The sequence below is a fragment of the Leguminivora glycinivorella genome, chromosome 6 (assembly GCF_023078275.1).
Source record: "Leguminivora glycinivorella isolate SPB_JAAS2020 chromosome 6, LegGlyc_1.1, whole genome shotgun sequence".
NCBI classification, from domain to species: domain Eukaryota; kingdom Metazoa; phylum Arthropoda; class Insecta; order Lepidoptera; family Tortricidae; genus Leguminivora; species Leguminivora glycinivorella.
This window is the reverse complement of record NC_062976.1, coordinates 16358670-16380480: the sequence shown is the minus strand read 5'-3', so window position 1 is coordinate 16380480 and position 21811 is coordinate 16358670. Positions and strand designations below refer to the sequence as shown.

Below are 21811 nucleotides of genomic sequence, written 5' to 3'. Positions count from 1 at the left end.
TGCCTACTTAATCTTTTTTAAATCGCTATCAGAAAGATTTTATACTGATTAATATTTTTTTAATTGTTTCAGATCATGGCCTTGTTTAATTGGGGATTATAAAAGACGCTACTTCCAGGTAAAATACAGTACTTATTAAATTATCTGTTAAGCCTTCCTTTATTGATAGTAATTGCCATTAAAATGATAATATCTGGGCAACCGAGCTTCGCTCGGTTCTGTTTCGTATCCTTGACATGTGTCGCCATCTAGTTCAAAAATGAATAGTACCTACATCGAGCGAAAGAATTCTCAGCCTTAACAACACAACTACTCCACACGAGATGGCGCGCATTTCGCCACAAAAACTCAAATAGTGTATTTTTCTATTCGTTTTAGCCTTGACCTGTGTCGCCATCTAGTGTTTGCAATAAATAGTACTTACATCAACCGAAAGAATTCTGTCTTAACAGTACAACTACTGCACACGAGATGGCGCGCGAAGAAAAACGCATGAAAACTCGAAAATTCGCGTTTTCCGGGACCTAAGGATAAGTTAGACCGATTTTTCACCCCCAAAAACCCCCATATAACAAATTTCTGCGAAATCGTTAGAGCGGTTTCCGAGATCGTCAGTGTAAATAAATATATATATAAATAAATAAATAAATATACAAGAATTGCTCGTTTAAAAGTATAAGATAATATAGCATTTGAGTTAATTACTTGGAGTTATTTAAGTTTTTTCAGTACAGATGGTGCTTTTTTTACGAGAAGCGGTTCATTTCTTGTCAGGTCGAAACTTCGAAGTGCCATCTGTTTTTTTTTATACTACGTCGGTGGCAAACAAGCATACGGTCCGCCTGATGGAAAGCGGTCACCGTAACCTATGAACGCCTGCAACTCAAGGAGTGTCACATGCGCGTTGCCAACCTATTAGAAGCTTGTACACTTCCTTTTGCATTGTTAAGTACACAGCAAAAAATCTGTACCTACTGGAAAACGTCGTACGATACACGTGCAAATAGGAAATTCGTAACTGTGTCGATTTAAAACATTCCCTTTGGTCGTGTTTTAATTTATCGCCACTCGTTTCGAACTTCCCTTTTTCCGCACTTGTATTGTGAAGTACTAACTTATTTCTTTAAAGGTTTAACAGAATCGCATATTATGATAATGCCTCAAAACAAGAAAAAGCATAAGCCGCATTATCTGAGGGATAAGTAATTCGTTACAAAATTGCAGGCCCGGGTAATAAGGACTACGTTTTTACTTACGGCTTCAGAGCACATTTATCTCTCGACACATAAATTAAATATGTCGAGGGGGTTGGACATGTTTGCAATTCAGAACGTTTTAGATTTCAGTGAATTGTTGAAGCTCACACGTTTCAAGAATAACTATGATACGAGTTTTGAATGATTCACGGTTATTTTCATTAGAAAAAGGTAATCACGGTCTGTATCCCGGTCAATACAAATCTAACTATGATACGAGTATTTATAATTAACAGGCATAAAAACAACTTCTTAGGTACCTACGAATACTTATTTACTATCTAAATCAATAACTCTAAGAAATTTCCTTACGAAAACTTACGCCGTGCGATGAACTGCCGAGTTTTGCTCGAGGGACTACTGTATGTTCTTAAATAAATGAGTTCTCTAAAACAGTGGTTCTCAAACTTATTTTCCCATGGAACCCTTTTGGAAAGCAAAATACCTGACGGAACCCTTAAATTAAATGTTTTAAAAAATAGTTTAATACAATATTTATTTTAATAAGTAATCATAATAGTAAAATCACATCATTAGATTTTAATGTGAGGTATATTACATGAAACTGTTTTTTTTTTATTTTTTAACAATTGGTGAATATTTGGTTTAATGGAAGAGAGTTGAAGTTGCATATCAGGTAACCAAAATTCACACGGAGCCCCCAGAGAGGCTTTGCGGAGCCCTAGGGATCCGCGGAGCACACTTTGAGGATGGCTGCTCTAAAAGATCAGTTACGCGTAAGTGATAAATTTTGAAGATCCAGGAGTCCCCAGGCTGTAATTAACCGTATGTTTTACCGAATTGTTGGAATTTCCCGAACAGCTAAAATAATTATACTTGTAAAATAATTCTTATTTGAGAATATTTAAGAAACATGTTGAAAAAACAAATTGCGCTCATCAGGCATCTCCAAGGACTTTTCGCTTAATAAGCTGCTCCTTTATTATGTCCATTATCCATTCTAATCTACTCCATCAATATTGCTGAAAGGTAACGACGTAGCTTTATTTATGAATGTATTGATAAGCCAAGGCTTAATAGAAATCGGCGCTCCTGGGCTGTCTGAGTTAAGGTGCAGTAGGTGTAGATACAGATACAAAACGGAGATTTTACAAAGTTGCAGCGCTTTTATGGATGTGAATACGGTTTTCATTAATCTTCTCTTTCTCGAGGGGCGTATGGATTTCGAACCCAAAATTTTTGTTTTCGCTCAATGAGATAAATCGAGAACTGTATAAAAGGTTCTTCAAAAAATTACGTTTTAATATCTCTTGCACAAAAAATTTAAAATATCTGTGTCCTGGGCACGCGCTTACATCTCGCTTATCGTTCATTAAGGCCGATCAAATCGGCGCGCAAAGCCGCAAACTCGCATGCGATCTAGTTACATTACGTACCCTTGAGTTTACATTCAGCACACCATAACCAATGCACAAAGCACACCAATGTACAGACTCGCATGCGAGTCCTCGAACCGAGTAAATGGGTCCTAGAGTAAAAAAGGAACGCACTGGTCTTTAATAAATATCGCCAGGCTCCTGGGCTGTCTAGTGTTAATAGCCTTTCGTGCTAGGTCACCTGTATTCCTGAATGTAGGTCTCGCCCAGACTCCGACCATTGTCCAATCAATAGCACGTGTGCTACATGTTGAGCGGGTCCTTTGTTCAGGGATTGTTTATTTAATAACATTGGTTTGTTCTATTAAATCTATTGTTGGACGAGGTAGTTCTAGATTAATATTTTATTTGTAAACGGGTGTAACATAATGAATATAATAACTCACTGTTTTGCCTTTAAAGGCAACAGCAGATGCATTGTTCCGACTAGAGTATTGTACATAGTTATTTTTGAGTTTTACAAGTCTCGTTTTAATACTGAGAATGTACAAAGCAATAGTATCAATAGATTAAAATAGTTAGTCGGTTCTAAGTGACTTGGCAATAACAAAATAAAGTGTGTTTTTTTTTCGTGAACATATATTTATAGAATTAATGATTAAATCTGTAACTAATTTCAAATGCAATAAAAACAAGCAATCAGTGTCAAATATAAAGATTTATGATTTTTTAATAATTCATTGATAATTTGTTACCACCAATTAATTACTTACGATTAAACATTTTCCTTCGCAAAGTTGAAGATTTAGTATACTCATTAACGCGATTGACTTAATTTCTTTCGGAACTTGTAAATTTTAGGTAACCTGAATAATTTAGCGACTTAGCAGTGAAGTGCTTGAATTATGTAAATTACTTCATAACTACCAAACGTACGTGCCTTCAGCCAAACTGGTGGATTCGACCTGTTTTAAAGACAATTCGCGACATTACGACCATTACTTGTACCTTCTTTAACACTAAACATATCACCATCTATAAGCTTTAATCTTGAGGATTTAGATTTTTCTTTTATTTTAAAATAAAACCAATTCAACACTATTATTTCATTCTATTACATTTCTCATATATGGAGGTCGCTAGTCGCAAGAGGTTAAAGTTTTCGAAGAATAATGACGCGATTGAATCGATAAGTAGGTATGTATATTAAGTATATCTTTACGTACCTATTACTAAATGTATGTTGCCACTGTAGAAAGTGGCTGAATAGGTACAACTATTTAAAAAAAAACCTTATCACGAAAGTAAAAGTTAATGCCGCAAAACACCTAGTTATCTTAATAAAATAGAGGCAAAGTTCAAAGCATGCAGTAAGTTGTTTGAACCAATTTACAAGTGAACAATGCGTGCATTGTTTCCGAGCCACGATTTATTTGCGGACCGCTTTCACTCGGAAAAGAACTTTCTTACGCGTGGCCAATTTCAAAACAACCTTGATTTGTATCTGTATCGCTGGAGCTTTTGTTGTGAGCGCATCCGGCGCTCTGGCGTACGTAAACACCTCCCAAGGTTTACCGCGAACACTGACTGACGTACCTGACTAGCTGGTATACTTCTCGTTTACTCCTATTTAAGCGTAATTAGACAGACAGAGAAAGATGCAAGCAATTTCCAAACCTTGGTGTTCGCGGCGGGCTCCTCAGTTTTACAGTAACCGCGTGTATAGCGTCATATTAAATTAGAATAAATCACGTCACGGTGCACTGTAAGCTCAGCGCGATGATTTACCGATTTTAAATTTCAAAAATCCATAATTCACAATTTTGGAGGTGCGTCAGGCACAGAAGCGGTCTTTAATTGATATTTATATGGTATTCAGGTTGGTCTAACGGGACCCTCGTCTTGTCAGCCCCACTTCCCCAAGTTAGGGTTCGTCGCGGAAATTCTTCGTTTATTATTCACAGTGAATTACTCGACTTCTGCATTTTTTTGCCCCAACGGAGCTTTCACGCTCTTTCATTTATTCAGCACCGCCCCTTATTTAAAGCCATCCAATAATTCCTGTACGTTCATACTTTATATGCCATGGGAAAAGGATCTTTTTGATAATTAATTTGCTTAGTAAAATATTATTATGTACTTTGTTACGCACATTACACAGTCTCAAGGCCTCGAAAGTGAAATTCATAATAAGCTTAATATGTTAAGTATAATTAATAATTCATGAAGTAAAACAAAAGTCCTTGTAAAACAAGCATAAACTCATACAGTCATATTATTAATCATTACAATGCAAAAAACCTCTTTATTTGAAGTTCCTGTACTGTAATTTATAATTCATGGTGATATGTTTCTCGATATTTACAAGATGAATAATATATGTATGTACATGGTTTTGATCCAATCAATTTGTTTCATGTCGTGCGCGTTTTCACTTACAATATTTAACATTTTCTCGCTAATGTCGCCGCCACATCCTTAATGTTGAATAAACATAGACCGAGAGCTCGTTACATATTTGCCATATGGCTGATAGTATGGAGATTGGAGGCCCTACATATGTAGCTAGTTGGACAATTTGGGTGAATAATGTCGCCAATTTCGCCTATTAATCAGCGCATCGAAAACCCAGGCTATAAAACAAGTTGCGAGAGAAAAATCTGCGAGCGTCTGTTTATTTGAGGGGCAATTCACTGGACGATATGGATACGTTCAGATAGCAAGGAAGTATTTTACATAATGACAATCGTCTAGAGTCCGAAATTTCCTCTAGGATTTCCAAAACAAATTCTAGCATCTTAACACCTTTGAAACTTAAGTTATCTTATGTACCTAAGCAAAATAAAAATATCTAATAAATTGTCATGGTACACAATCATTCATAGGAGAAATACTTACCTACTGTTATTTCTGAATACTACTGAGGACGTAAAACGGTACACCAAAACAGGAATAACTGTCCGAGTATTTGAGTTGCTAGTGTTGCTACTGCCTGCTGGCAACAGACGCGGCTTCTAAATCTAGTCGAGGATAATAATTAACAAACCTAAACTTTGGATGTGTATTTCAGAGAATCGCGCGTTCATTCAGCGTGTGATGTCAACTTTAGCACTTGTCAGTTCATTCACTAAATGACATCAGTTTCTCGCAGGCGCCTCACGACCTACACACGTGGCCGCGTGCGTACTCAGCACCGCATAACTCGTATTTAATTCGAATATATTGCGCTGAGCTTTAATTTCGTAATGGTGGGAACTGCCGACGTGTGCGAATTTCATGTTAATGTACATTATGACTTGAGGTTTTCCTTACGCAAATTGTACGCAACCCGCTCCCTGTTGACATCAAATATCTGAAGCCAAACAAACATTCATCAAGTCATTGCCCGGAATTCGATCTGGATTATTTAGAAATGGTTTCGCTTGTTACTTAGAGTCTTTCGATCTCAAATATCCTTTTCCCCTCACTAGCTCGGAAACACGTGTTTTGTCCTTTAATACCAGCGGGTAAAAACGCATTTTATCCACTAGTGGGTAAAGTAATTTGACCTTGAATAAAGTCAAATTAACTGCTTTAAAATTGATAAAAGTAGGTGAATCTAGTAATTAAGATGATTTACCACCTGTGGAACTACTGGAAGCAGTGATAAACGCATTTTTTTGCGTTGTAGTTTCCTCGTTATAGTGAGGGGAAAAGTTTTGTGTTACACTCGGGTGCAAATGTATTTTACTTCTCGTGTGTTAAAAAACTCGCAAGTTCAGGATTCTATTCTCGAACCACTCGCTTCGCTCGTGGTTCAACTATAAAATCCTTTCACTTGCTCGTTTTTCAATTCCACACTCGGCGTTAAAATACAACTTTGCCCCCTTGTATAACAAATAACTATTAATGGTTTTATGTGGATTTAAATTCAAACAGAGTTATTTAAAATATGTATAGATAGAGAAATAAAAGAGATTCGTAAAAAAAAGTTTTGGTAGTGTAACCACAGAATATATAATAGTACAACCTAATGTTTTAGACGTTAGTAATACAAAGACTTGACATCGAAACGTTTAGCAAGCTTACTGAAATTCATATTCAAAGACTGTCATACATTGATGTATTTATGTAGATACAGTAAATACATCTATTTGTACGCACGCGTTCCGTATAACATAAGTAAGTTTAACATAACTTTTTGCATTTCGAATTATAGTTTCCCCTGGGACCTTTTTCCTTATAAAAGCATACAAAATGCCCAAAATGGATGTGCATCCTTAAAAGTATCCTTTCTCCAATACATGTAGGTACTATTGTTATGTAGGTAAATGTAGCGATAGCGACCCACCCTTTTCGGTCAGTCAACACTCACAAAGAAATGGGCTCTCCTGTATAATTGGAACTAGCTATCTGAATACTTTGAAGTATTTACCCTCAATATTTTGAAGGAGGGCTGGCGCACTTCCTTTTATGTAGCAGCTGGCAACATTTGTCTTTGACGGACGCTTTTAGAAGAAACTTACACGTGCCAGTACCCGTGTTTATTACCTGCCACTGTCGAAAGTCGAGAATGAGTAGCTTTAGATGGCGATAAAAATGTTATTCACGTGCGTTGTTTATATAAAGAGGATTATTTTTATTCAACAATCTTTGTTAAATAAAACAGCATAGTTACTTGTAACATTAGGCTTATAAGAATTTAGAAGAATCCTTTTGGTAAGGTACAGCGGGGCAAATCTCGACTGGGGGGCAAATGTAACTGATCCATTTTTTCCATGTTTTACAATGATTGCATTATTAAATAGAGTGTCCACCGGTTATATATAGTAGGCGTGTTCAGTGGATACATGTAGAACTCAACATCATTGTGTAATAATGGAAAAAATGGATTAATTATAATTGCCCCCCAGTCGAGATTTGTCCCGCTGTACCTTATGTACAAACTAGTTGCCGACTAATCGAAAAAGCTGATTATTCGGCCACATTTGTATAACTTATAGTCGTAAGTCGGCAACTAGCCGGCAAATAAGAGTGAAATAAGTCAGCACGTTAAGTGACAAAAAAACAGGAGAAAAGGGAATGCGAGCTAACTTACTTATTGATCATTTGCTTTAATTGATTTAGTCTTAAAAATCGAAATAAGATGTCATATATTAAAAAAAAAAGTAGTGATTTAGTCTTCACAAAGCAAAATGTACGAAAGGCGGACTTAATACTTACAAGGCATTCTTTGCTAGTAAACCTCCGGGCGAACGAACAGAAATGGTTTGTGTTTTATGAGTTTTTTAGTCAGAATCTAGCAGAATACCTTCTCCCGCTAGATTTGATATTATATCACTTATGAAATATCGCAAATGAGACCTTATTATATGTTATATGCTTTCCTGCTAATTTAATTATTCTCACACGTGTTGTGAGCTTCTTTATCTAAACACGTGTACTGAACCCGTGCGCAAAGGTCCATCATATTACAAATATAGAAAACATTATCAAGGCCGAAAGGTGAAAACTATGTACAAGCATTTTAAGAGACCATCGGGATTTTTGACCCGATCACGACTAACGTTTAGATTCACACGTGTTTCTTTATGTTTATCGGGACCTTTAAGGAAAACACTTGAAATGTTCCAAAATACCTTAGGCTTAGGCGGCGTTAAATTTCTTTTACGTATTATTATTTTTCAGAAAAAAAAAGAAAGTACAGTTGCGTTATAATTTTAAAAAAACTTGGGACCCGGCGAGATCGTCGATCAGACACTAAGTTAAGTTGTCTGCAGTTGAACAAAAAATACGAAGGAGTTTATTTTCTTAGAAACACTGTCACTGTCAAACGCAAAAAATTGTCCTTGCAATAATGTACCTAATTCATCCTCCTTCAAAAAAATAGATGCCTACAATACTATAAATATCTTTTATCATACGTTTTTGGGTAGGTATTTAATCTAGCTCGATTTTATTGTTCAAAAGTAGCGACCGCGATCCCCAAAAAGTAGTCGCTACCAAAAGTTATTATCTGTTTTTATCAAGTCGGAGAAAATTAATTTCCTTCCCCATTATCGGAGAGAAGCGTCAGTTTGCCGATGTCGAAATCGAAATAACTCGAATTACTGGAGCGAGAGGCGAAGGCACCGAAGTAAATAAGTTTTTGAGTCAGCATAGCGTCTCGTGGACATCTGATAAGACTTGCGGACTTGCTTGACTTTGTTACATTTGCATTTACTGCCTTTAAAAAATTCCCCGCGGTAAACATTAAATATTTTCATGCTTCATAAATTATAACTTCCTTGAGTATTACACCCGTAATAATTATGTTCTTCAGGACGCTATAATGAGGCAAGCAGCGCTTATAACTGGCGTTTAAAATGTGAGAATAAACTTTTTAGTACGAATTAAAAACGTACCTGCAGTCTACCGCAGAATATTCAACATTGTTGTCAGGTACGGAAAATATACACAAAAATAATTATGTACCTGCTATTATTAAGAGCTGGTAACGACATAGGTATTGACTAGTTTTGAAGAATTTCCTCCCGCAAACGCTCCGGCTGTGGTGTGAGCTGGGAATTACATCTCCTAAAAAGAAGTGTACAGAGCGCGAGTAACACTTTTGTAGTCGCAAACGTCCATGGCTACGGCGACTGCTTACACTATGTGGTATAAAAAATAGTAGTTGCTATTGTGTCACCATATATTTCAAAACAGATAATTACCTCAAATAATTGTAATACCTATTTAATCAATTAAAAGAGCAAGTAGTGCATCGCGTCATAAATCGTAAAAGGAATGTCAGTTGAGTAAGCAAAATACAACTTTTAATGTCGTTTGTTTAGTCTATAGGTATATCTAATATATTCAGTAGCATTTAATGTACAATGCAAGGGCATTAAATTGTGCAAAATGCCGGCAGTTATTTCTGCACTGTTGACGCCGGCTCCGCAAATCAGATTGCGGCGGCGACGCGCCTGCTGTTCGGAGGACGGGACGATAAGGCACTGCACCGCGCCGTGTGACGTGAGCTCTTGCAGCTCTTTAAATAAACACCCTTCATCAGCTATTTACTGGGCGTATTTATCATTAGATACCAAGCGCGTCAACACTATTTCCTCAATAATTTTGTTTGTTCAACCTCTATTACTTTTTTGTTCTATTTTTATTTAGACTAAAAAACCAATATTTATTTGTACCTAATTAATGTAAGTGTACTCGTATTTATTGATAGTGTGCACTAGGTAACTAGGTACCTATCGTGTATAGCTGACCCGAAAAATCGGTTCGTTTTTGGAGGAGTTTATATATATGTTAACATTTGGATACTTTTTATAAGATATTCAACACAAAAATTTTAAGATTTTTTTTTCACATTATTATAAAGCTGACGCCCGAGAATTTGGTTTTGGTAATTTGGTATCCACAGGAAAGTTTTAAATTGTTACATGTGTTAACTTGATGAATAACATTTCGAGAAATCGATTGTAGTATGTCTGTTTGTCAAAGCTAAATATAATCACGTAGCCGACTAGCCGAATGCACAAACGCTTACGATAACATCGTTATCGTAGATAGCTATCTCTATATTCTCTATCGCTCTTTCGTATTGGCACGACAGAGCCAGACTGCGTTTCGATCGGCGTCTTGCGTCACCGATTGTCATTTCGGCTACGCCGGCAGATGAGATTTACCCAAGGATAATCAGCAACTCGTGGAAATAAACGCCTAAGTCCTCTTTTATTCTTGGGAATGAAAGCCTTCCTGGTCGGCTTAGTTTATTTGGTTTTATTATTTAGCTGTTCAGTGGGCAGTTCCTAATATCCACCGAGTATTGTTGGCACGATGAAATTTGTTTTACAGATGGCAATAAAATGTACAAGAGAACTAGGACGACTGTTTAAAGTCGTTCAGGAATTACGTCTATTCAGTGACCTGCATGTTTGACTCTTGGGAGAATTTCATCTTGCCCTAGGTAAATAAAGAAGCGCTTAGTATTTTACTATTCACGCTATGTAGCCGTAACAAACATTTATTCAGCATCGCTGGACTTTCATTTCCTAAGATGGTTTTAAAATGCAAGCATAAGGTTGGTCAATAGCTGCTGATTTAGTACCCAACATTCCGGAAGAAAGGTAAAAAGTTGTACCGGTGTCAGGATGGTCGGTAATTTTTTTTTGTTTCTCGGAGCATTGTATCTAAAATGTAAGCGAAGCATTTTGCTTTATTCGAATCGGAACGCAGTCCCGTGCGCGATTCTCCCTGGCACTGGCTCCATTCTCGGCGCGCTCCATTTTATTCATTGAATGTGTAACTTTGTTTATCAAACAAAAGGAATTAAACTGGTTCACACACATCGATTACAGGAATTACAATCAACGCAGGCAACTATCTTCATTGTTCCAATTAAACTGGAGCAACGGGCAGGATATGGGGATGGGACGGGATTTATTGATCATAGGCAGCTAACATGCCGAACTAAGGATAACATGCCTATTAGTTTGGGTTAACATAATTGATTTTAGTGGGATATTAGACATAATTTGATTATTTACTGATGAACGTTGTTGTTTGAACTGTTAAATAACCTAGGTAAGTACTTCCATTTTAATACACTCGTTGCTTATAAAGTTAAACGTTAGCTTATGATGCGGAATTTAGAAGAATAAGAGCTTGTAGACTCTTAATTTTTTGTAGAAATTACAGGGATTGAAGGATAAAGATATTAGGTGCACTTAACGTTTAGGTATTTTTGCGCTATGTTTTTTGTGATGATTTGATGAACCTTGTGGTTTTAGTGGAAGCGATTTTACTGACATCAAAGTGACTGATGTGAACTCAAACTCATGGCCACGTATCATATTTTATTCCAAATATTGTAGCCAATAAGTATTTTGAGGTATAGGTACCTACATAGTGCTAAACATTTTGTTAAAGGCTTATAAAAAATAAATGGTTGCGTGTTGAAGTAAGTCCCTAGCCATTCAAACCAAAAGCTATAAAGTTTTATTATTTATGGACGGATAGTAAATCCGCACCACACATGAGTGCATATAAAATAAATTTTGTTATAAATAACTGTCAACACAGATTGTGAAAACATATGTAATGTACCCCGTAAATAGATTTACGAGTCCGAAACGCTGAATCGTTTAAAAGTTCGTGTCACCCATTTTGTAGCCATAAAGCGTTTTATTGCGGCCACAGGTGCGTGGAAAGCCGAGCCGCAAGACTGATCGTAAACAAACGTTTATGTATCCTCGTCGCCTTGAGGATAGATGATAGACTGTCACTTCAGCGGCGATCATGGAAATGACGGTCGCAGCAAATTCGGTTGTGCTATGAAATGTATACGGAATTGGCTACAGATTGAGTGTAAATAATGCTGTGGTAAATGGAGTATCATTACACAATACACATCTATAAGAATGGATACAGTATAGGTAAAGATTCAACAACAGTTTAGATTACTTAGAAGGACTAAAAACAACAAATATGTATATAAACACATTTGCTTGTTTATAATGTTGAAAACATTCAATAAATACGAATTGCCTAGATAAAAAAGAATTACGTATTAACCTATTAATTAGGCGTATTTACCATGGCTCTGATTTGTTGTAATGTTCTAAATCGGGCATTAGTCTGCTCGGCGCTCGGCTCGCGTACAGAACAAGCGACCATTACCCGGCGTCCATATGGGTCACCTGAATCCGCGCGCACTGCGGCCCACGGACCAGCGCACTCGTCCTCAATAACGTTTCACTAGAATCGTTCGACGCAGCTTTATGTAACACTTACATGTTACGGTTTACTGCCGCAACAGTATCAACTTTTATATTCTTGACCTATATTAATGCATCTTAAATTTATCCAGAATAGGGACGCTGTTATGTGTGATTTATTCGTTTCACTTTTATTCATCCAAAACAATGTATCAAAAGTTGAATCGTAGATGTGATGAAAGATAAAAAAGCATGGAATGAATGATATTCAATTAAACTTGTCTGCATCGGACGGGACGGACGTTTCAACATGTTCTTATCAGTGCGATTTTATTCGGACATTTTAAATATTATATTTTATCAGCGAAGGATTTAAATATGAAACGGGTGCCGTTCGGATGTGAAGCGAATGAAACATTAAAACTGAAGTTCCGAGTGATAAAATGCCTGCACGGGGCTCGAATGTTTAATTAATTCCTTGTCTGGCTCGCCCATAGGTTTTATTACATATTATTACAATTATAAATACCAGCACAGTCATTACATGAGGTAGAACTTTTATTGGTTCTTTTGTATTTATTTAATGCGATTGCTTTTGATATTTTATCAGCAATTCCCGTCAACTTTGTACAATGCCACGTCAGCAAATTTTAATTGATCCTATTTTGTTACCAACATTTAGTAATATAATTCGACTTTCGTAAGATATATACAGGATAATTGTTATAATTAAGAAAATATAGATACTAGAGAACCTTAATGACGAAATAAAACTTAATAAAATCTCAATTCATCAACAAAATCTTGGTAACAAAATAGGAATTAATAAAAACAAATTTAACTTTTCCCTTAATTTTTGTACAAAGTTGACGGGAATTGCTGTTATATGAATTACGAGTGTATTATAAATCCGGTGCTTACGGGTGTCTGACGGCAAAACAGGTTTCACTTTTTTGCGGTAAACTATCTATGAAAGTTAAATGCTGAAATAAGATATGTAAGTAACACAGAGTACATACCTACATATAGTATATTACTCAGGTGTTACTTAATTTTATAAGTATTTGCCATTTTTAGGTATTTGTTATACGAAATTGAATTCATTAGTCAGCTTTCTAATGTAAAGACATTATTATTAATTACGGTATTTTAATTACTTTCGTGAAAGGACGCGACAAGAAGATACATTCTGTATATGCGAAAAACCGATACGGGTAATATTATGAAACTCTCCTCTACCAGCATTCAGTTATAGACGTTATAGTCGTAGTACGAGTGGTAAATATATACTTCAGTTGAAAATGCAACTAAAATACATATTCGAACATACAAGTCTCCCTAATAATGTCTCGATAGATTTCTCTAAAGCATTTTGTGAATTTACCTTTTATTTTCCTGAAGTTTTGTAATACCCCTTTCGTCGCAATATATATACAAAGTACGATATTTTCAAAACATATTGCGAATAGCCAAGCTATTCCCATAATATAACTCTTTCTTCGATCATATCATAACGTTCACAAAATATCGAAAATTGATAAATAAGCCAATGAAAAGTAATAATACGCATATTAAAATTATTATTCACTTATGTTTAGGTATCACTATGTTCGTACACTTGAATTATGTCTATCATTATATTCTACGTACATTACTCGTAAATTAAATTGACAACGTTTCAAAATTTTCAATGTCCCTAAATCGAAAACCATTTCGAGATATACGCCTGTAGATCACAAAATAGTACATTTCGTTATAAGTGCGTGAAGAATGACATTCTCGCACGTGTGACGAACGACGTTTTTTAATACAGTTGCGAAAAAACACTACTACAACGAAATAAAACGATAAACAATCCGCACTCCTAATTTTCGCATTGACATTGACTATCTTTGAAGCTTTTAAACTTGCGTTCATATTTTCGATTTTGCTATCCATCCAACACAATTTATTTATTTCATTGTGTGCCATAAAAACATAAACATTTACGATTTGGGACGATTGTTTAATGTATATCTACATTTTAATTCAATCGACCATTTATGCCTCGAAGTATTCCAAATAACATAAAATAATTATTATGCAAATAGCGTAACATATTAAGGTTTTTGAACGTGCTTGCATTAAGTTGGTAAGCCTCCCCACAGACGAGTCTTAATTTTCATAATCTTAAAAAAAAATTGTATACAAGTGTCAGTTTGAACTGTCAATTTGCATACAAGTTTTTTTTAAGATTATGAAAATTAAGACTCGTCTGTGGGGAGGCTAACATTGGTAAAACGCCACTACTTTAAATGACAGACGACGCGTTTCGTTCCATTTCACGTTCTGTTTACACGACTCGTCATTATGAGCCATTTTTTCAAAGTATAAACCATTTTATAAATTATGTTTAGTATGACTAAAAATAAACAATTACTTACATATGAAATATCAATGTATTAAACATTAATCACTTAATTAATCACTTAATAGTATGTTTATAGTTTTATTCCGTCTTAGTAAAATATTTACACTAATATTAAAACAGCTCGGTAAGTAATCGTAAAATGGAACGCATACTTTTTACGCACTAGTGCGTAAAAATCAACTTCTCGCACGCTAAACAGCCAAAAAACGGGCACTTTTTGAGCAACTGTATTAAAAATATATTTTTTAATATTTTTTCCATATTTTTAGCAAAAAATTCTTAAAAATAGTTTAAAGGGGAAGTGACGTAACGTAGTTGATTCCGACTATTCAGAGCTGCCACTATAAAAAAAATCTTCCGGTTGGGATGTCACTTGAGTTTGACTGTGACACTACACCGCTCGTAGTATGGAGATTAGAGGTAAGGAGCGAAAACTTTAAGTATCAGAAGTGCACATATAAAACCATAGATAGGTGGCGCTGCAATTGCAGGTACAGATTTGACAGATTTCTTTCCTTATACTTCTATATTCTTTATTCTATAACTCGTAGGTAGTTGTTCAATATTTGTTGACAGTGACACTTGACAGTCAGACATTTCGAACTGTTTAAGCTGACTGTTAAAACTTTTTTTTTACGAATGATTTTGTCGTTTTCTTAAGTGTATGAAACAAACATGTGACGTCATTAAGTTGAGTATTGACGTTTGTAACTTACGCTCTTTCTGCTCGAAGTAGTAATAAAAAGGGATTTTCGCATTAAAATAGCAGTTATTTTGAAAAATAAAAAAATACGTGAATCTTTTATTATTGAGTTCTTTCAAATCAAACAATAAACAGTAGTACTCAAAAATATGAAATGTTGTCAATTGAAGTGAATATCGAAGCAAAATGTGAAGTAAAAGAACACGAGTACTAGATAGTATCCTTGCGGAATCTAAGCCATACACATTTAATATGCTTTGATTTTATAATTCGATGCTTTTGTTTCAGGTATCTGGAATGATCCAAAACAGAAAACTGCATTACCGTCCACCCGATCGAATGTCCAGGTAATTACATGTGTAATTAATTCATTTCTTATCATAATAATTAAGCGAGTCCATCTTTTGATTGACTTAAAGTTGTTCAACTTCGTTTGTTCTCACTTTTAAATATATTTCAGTATACAGCGTATTTTAAAATAATTCTGAAAAATAAAAACAATATATGTATGTCTTACACATCACGGAACAATGGTGTTATCTATATTATTAGGTCGATTTCTTGGTAACTCCGGAGGCATTGTGAGTAGATAACGCAAGAATCGCAAAATACACTTAAAACTTTCGGTCAAAAAGTTTATTTGCCCATGTATGCATGCTTTCAAAACACATGATATAAAAACCCAATTTATATCACCTGATTAGGTTTTAATACGAATAAAGAAATTTGAATTTGTGAGCCCCTTTTCCTGGAGGGGTGCGTGCGTTGCTCGGAGACCGGGAAATGCCCTTAGGGGAGGTTCTTACCAAAAACTCAAATAAAAAGATCAGGATATTCTATAGGTACATGTAATTATAATAGCTATTGAAGTTCCCTGAAGTGGACGGTATGAAAAAAATCTGGCAATTTTATTATTGAATGCAAAATTTTTACCCCTAAGTAATGTGGCTACCATGCATTTTTAATATATTACTCAAATTCAGCAAAATTTAACCGTTCCGATAATATAATACTTATAATAAAAAAATTAAGTATGTACCTACATAATTTACGTCATGCTGCAATTATTACTAACTAAAAAAAAATTATGACGACCGGTCTGGCGCAGTCGGTAGTGACTCTGCCTGCTGCGCCGCGGTCCCGGGTTCGAATCCCGCTAAGGGCATTTATTTGTGTGATGAGCACAGATATTTGTTCCCGAGTCATGGATGTTTTCTATGTATATAAGTATTTATATATTATATATATCGTTGTCTGAGTACCCACAACACATGCCTTCTTGAGCTTACCATGGGCCTCAGTCAATCTGTGTAAGAAGGTCCTATTAAAAAAAAAGATAATTGTACTGCCAAAATAATAACCGCCATGAAAATTCATATTTCTGAAGCTTAATTTTACATTAATAAGTGTCTACCAAATACCTCTTTATTTTCGTATCGTATCAAAAAAACAATGTTCATTTTACCGTTCCAAATTACGAAATCGTATAGCGTAATTTTGTTATACATAAGTGTCTTGCTATGAGGTCTACGACGCTTAGACTACGGCTAGGGCTGCGTTAGCAAAACCGAAGCTAATTACGTTTAGGTACTTACATTAACGACATCAGCAGGGCAAGAACCCAATCATGGCTCGAGATTATATCGCCGCGAGATATGTATACTACCCGTCTTTTTGTCATATACAGTTGGAAAAAGACTTGTGATGTGAAGACGCGCCAATCATGTGCTTGCCCTGCTGATGTCATTTATGTACATATTGTAGGTACCTAATTACTTACTTAATTAGCCTGCTGGCAATTAGCAAATATTGAAATCAAAAAGTTCGTTAGTCATGTGACACCCGGAACGTTACAAGTGGCGCGGAGCGCGGGGTAATGCTAGAATGGCGTGTCCGAACGAATTAACACTTTTGTACTCTCGCAACTACATCATATTAAACGTAACAGAATGAGCGATGAAAACGGCTACTTACATCAATCTATGAGGAAACCGTAATTTATAAATAACGACGCCGTTTCTAATAATTTCCAACTTAATAGACAAACAGTAATGGCGTGAAACAATATAAATGTTATGGCCAATAAATTATTTGCATAATTTACATGCTGCAATTATTCCTGACATAAAAATGTGCTATGCTGCAAAAATAATGGCCGTTATAAAATTTCACATTCGTATAAAATTTTACACTATCATATATTGCTTCAATTTAGTTCCGATAATAGTTATACTTAAGTCTTATCCTTAATACCCTGAAAGAGAAATAAAAATAAAGAAGAAAAACCCTTCCTGAGTCCTGGAAGAGATCCCTTAGAGGGATAAGTTCGCCTTTGTACTAGTGATAAGCTCTTTTTACTGTGTGTTGAATTATTTTTTGGTACAATAAAATGTTTTACTACTACTACTACAAATAGCTATTATACCATACCTAAGCAGATAATAAATCAAGTTTTTACAAAATTTACCATTTTGGATTACCCTGAAAGAGAAATAAAAATAAAGAAGAAAAACCCTTCCTGAGTCCTGGAAGAGATCCCTTAGAGGGATAAGTTCGCCTTTGTACTAGTGATAAGCTCTTTTTACTGTGTGTTGAATTATTTTTTGGTACAATAAAATGTTTTACTACTACTACTACAAATGGCCAATAACAGACAATCGGACACTTGTAAAATTATTTCAATTACCAAAACGATATTAATTTGTGATTGATATTGAAGCAATTTCAAATGCACTAGCAATTTCAACAAATATATTGTATTTTTTTCAATTCATAAGTATTCCTTGAGAAATATAGCCTCGTCAAGTTTGTGTGAATAAAATATGACTAAAACGATGAGCTCTATCCGATGACATTATCCGATCGATATTAAAGGGGCAATCTTTTACATCTATTACCTTTTACAATTTTCCTACATCCGACATCGGATCGGATAGCGTGTATCGCCCTTAGACCCTATCTTTACCTTCCATTAGGTATGACTAGGGCCAAAGGCCGATCAGATTTTCATTTAAAAAATAAGGCAAATCAGTATAGCTATTAGCCACTTCCTTTATTAGTAAGTGCATATCTAATTAAACAAATGACGTATTTAAGTACTAGAAACAAATGAATGGTGTCGATAGCAAGCCCATTTGGCTTCTTACCGCCCCTTCACGCCGCCACCACCGAGAGGGATTGCTCTATTATGAAGCAATTACTCACTCCATGACTAATATATGCCTAAGTGGTACTTAGTGCGCTACGTTTCCGAATAATAGCTGACTTAGATTTTACAGGCCTAAATCATGTTATGGGTTTGCTCGCAAAGTATGAAAATAAACAAAATATCGAGAAGATACTAATAACTAACCAGTACATTCAAATTACATTTGTGCCTACTATTCTACTGTACCTATTGGAAGTCAATAAGCTTTATGTCCCCTTCAAACACGGCTTTGCCGTAAAGTCTGTAAGCCGACCTGTAAGTCGGTTATATTGATGTGTTTGCATTAGCGAGTGCAAGTCTTTCCCTCTTGACAAAATCCCAAAACGTTATTTGACCGCATTGAACGTATTGAAACTGTTGAAATAGCGATAACCATTGCAGGATCTGTGCTTGCTACATTTGGAGATATTCAAAAATAGGGTGAGCTTTCTACGTGAGAATTCTGCCTTTAGCTTAGTAAGTATTTTTAAGTCTCATTTTTTTTTACCTACCTACTTTATTTATTTCTTTAGCTTTTCTTTTATAAGTTCAGTTTGTATGAATTTAATCTTATTTTTCAAGAGTTTAATAACTTGGAAACATTCAGTTATATGTAAGATCTGAATAGGAAGTCACATTCTTATAAGAACCAATGCTTTGAATCAAACTTTTTTCTTACTAGGCTAAAAACTACTGTCCTTACAGATAGTTTAGTAGTTGGATAACATGTAGGTACCTAATTTAATGTAGGATTACATTATACCTGTCGAGGAAAATGTCCCCTGCGGTGAAATGGGGTTGGAAGTTTGTATAAGAGTGACATTAACTAGTTTTATGGGTCATCTACTTAGCATGTGCAAGACGACTTATTACTTATGTAAGGGGTTTCATAAAAATGTCATATGAGTATATGTTTAGTTATATGATAAATACTATAAAAATATTTTTTTAATAGTGACCCAGTGATCCGTTACCATATGGTTAACTAACAACCATAGTGAAGAAAAGGTAACCATAGCAGCGAGTGATATTGTCACAGTTGATTTTCCCAGTTCACTATTTTTTGGTTGAAACAAAACCGTACTTAGACTCATAATGGCATTGTTATCCAGCAACGCTGTATACTATCTGATGGCAGCGATCCTGTAATTCATTATTTCGTTCTCGTTAGGCGAGCCAGCCAAGCTCGTGTCTAGTGTGCGGTATTATATTTACTTACCACATCTCCTAACTCCTTTACTCCTCATTTTCTATTGTGAACCTAGTCCTCGCTCACATGAGGTGCAATTCCTTATGAAAGACTTGAGTAATGTTTTGAGATGAGAACGAAAATGTGATAGAGGATGTAACTAATGAACATATTGTGTTTGTTGAACTAAGTTTGGTACTCCCATTTGTATTTTGATGTAGTAATGTTTAGGTTTATTACGACGTTCATTTTAAAATTCTCTATAATCCTACGGCAACAATTAGCATTAATACTTATTCTAGATAAGCATAGACAATCTAGGTTACTACAAAATAACTACGACTACAAATATTAAAATTTAGTGCAGCTTGACAGATGCTTAGTATAAGTGCCCGTATAAAGCCTATTTCACACCAGTCTAATGCCAAACTAATGTTGATAATATTGAGATTGGATTTTTTTGGAAGCGTAGGTGTAAATCCTACCGACTGCGCCATTTAATAAGAGTGGGAATCCCCAATTAAACGGCCTTTACTAATTAAATACTGATATATTATTTCCTTGTGTGACGCTACAACCTACTCTACGTCTGAATCTACCCACATTTATGTGCATTCTAACAGTTATTAAGGTACCAAGTAAATATGTATGTATGCCTAAAAGGAAAATTTTCTAAAATTATTACAAAATTGCTTACAGTAAACTTAAGTAGACTTATTGTACACATGAAGTATGTTCAAGATTGAAAGTAAACATCGGATTCAAGTTATAAAGCATGTTCCCTTCAGAAAGCTGCGTTAATTAGCGGCCTACCAACGTACGCAATATGCAGTTCCTTGAGGAAGTGGCGTCGTAGAAGACTGCTTGAACTCATTAGTCGTATGACGGCAGTATGCTGTGTAGATGAAACGACTTGCATTTCATTCCAGTACCTAAAACCAGGTTAGTGTATATGTGAAGCGTTCCCACATTAGCGTATGTGCAATACATTATTAATTGAAACTTCACGGAACGAATGAGTCAATACTTGATGTCGCACTCGATGCATGGAGTCGCGCACAAGACCGCACTTACGGCAGCATATCAGTACGCTTATAGCTACATACATATACTCAACATACTTTAGCTATACATATTGGGATCCGTCTTTAATTACCATTATTATTTGGATCACCACTGATTTGCACAATTTGATCACTCAGTAAATAGAGATCGACTTCCAAAATAACCTATTTCAGTAGAAACAATGCATTGACGTTTCAATGCATGCAAAATTTGAAACATTGTATCAGTTTGAATACGGTAAGTATAGGAGATATTTGATAAAACCAGAAACCTCGTTGAATTTCGGTATTTCAGTCTCAATTAAGAGTAGATGACTGTAGAAATAAATGACATGCTGATCTACGCTATTGTTTCAAAGACTGTCGAATTTAGGAATGAAGAAATGTACAACTGGTTACAAGAGTGAGAGCATTCGAGACGCCATATAACAATACTATGTAGAAGGATAGAACGTTCTCTCTTACTTCTTATTTAACTACTAGCAGATCACCGTTCGTAATACTCCTCCGGCTAATCCTCTGAACTGTATCTAACCGAGCAATAAACTAAATACACCATTAATTGCGTAAGTAATTAAATAAACTTTTTCCTCCACTCAAGGGACGCAAGAAAGCCGCGGTCCGAAAAGCCCGTGTTTAGCGAGTAAAGACTTGGAAAGGCCCAAAGATGAGTCTGCTTGCTCATGGACATAGCGCACAGTTGTACAGAGGGTGTACTCTAAGATAGTGTACAACAAATTTCGAGTAATAATTTGTCTTCAACGTTTGACCACCTCACATGCTATACCGAAGTGAGAAGCATGCTAATGCCGTAATACAACTTGAATAATAAGAACAACTCGTGCTGCGGATACCGTTGTATAAGTCATATAATTTTCAAAATTGTCAAGTGTTTTATTTTTAACGTCTAGACACTATGACGCAATGCAAACTTATCATGTCATCATTTTCTTATTCTTCGCCTGTAGTTTTC

The 21811-nt window shown here is 35.4% G+C and overlaps 1 protein-coding gene across 2 annotated transcripts in view; it reads left to right on the top strand.

The window, feature by feature from the left end:
• Positions 1-21811, top strand: part of LOC125227181 — a 210042-nt gene that overhangs the window by 95745 nt on the left and 92486 nt on the right. For both annotated transcript variants that reach the window (XM_048131418.1, XM_048131417.1), the window contains 2 exons: positions 73-118; positions 15687-15745. The gene's annotated coding sequence lies outside the window, so the exon portion shown is untranslated. The remainder of the gene's footprint in view (positions 1-72; positions 119-15686; positions 15746-21811) is intronic.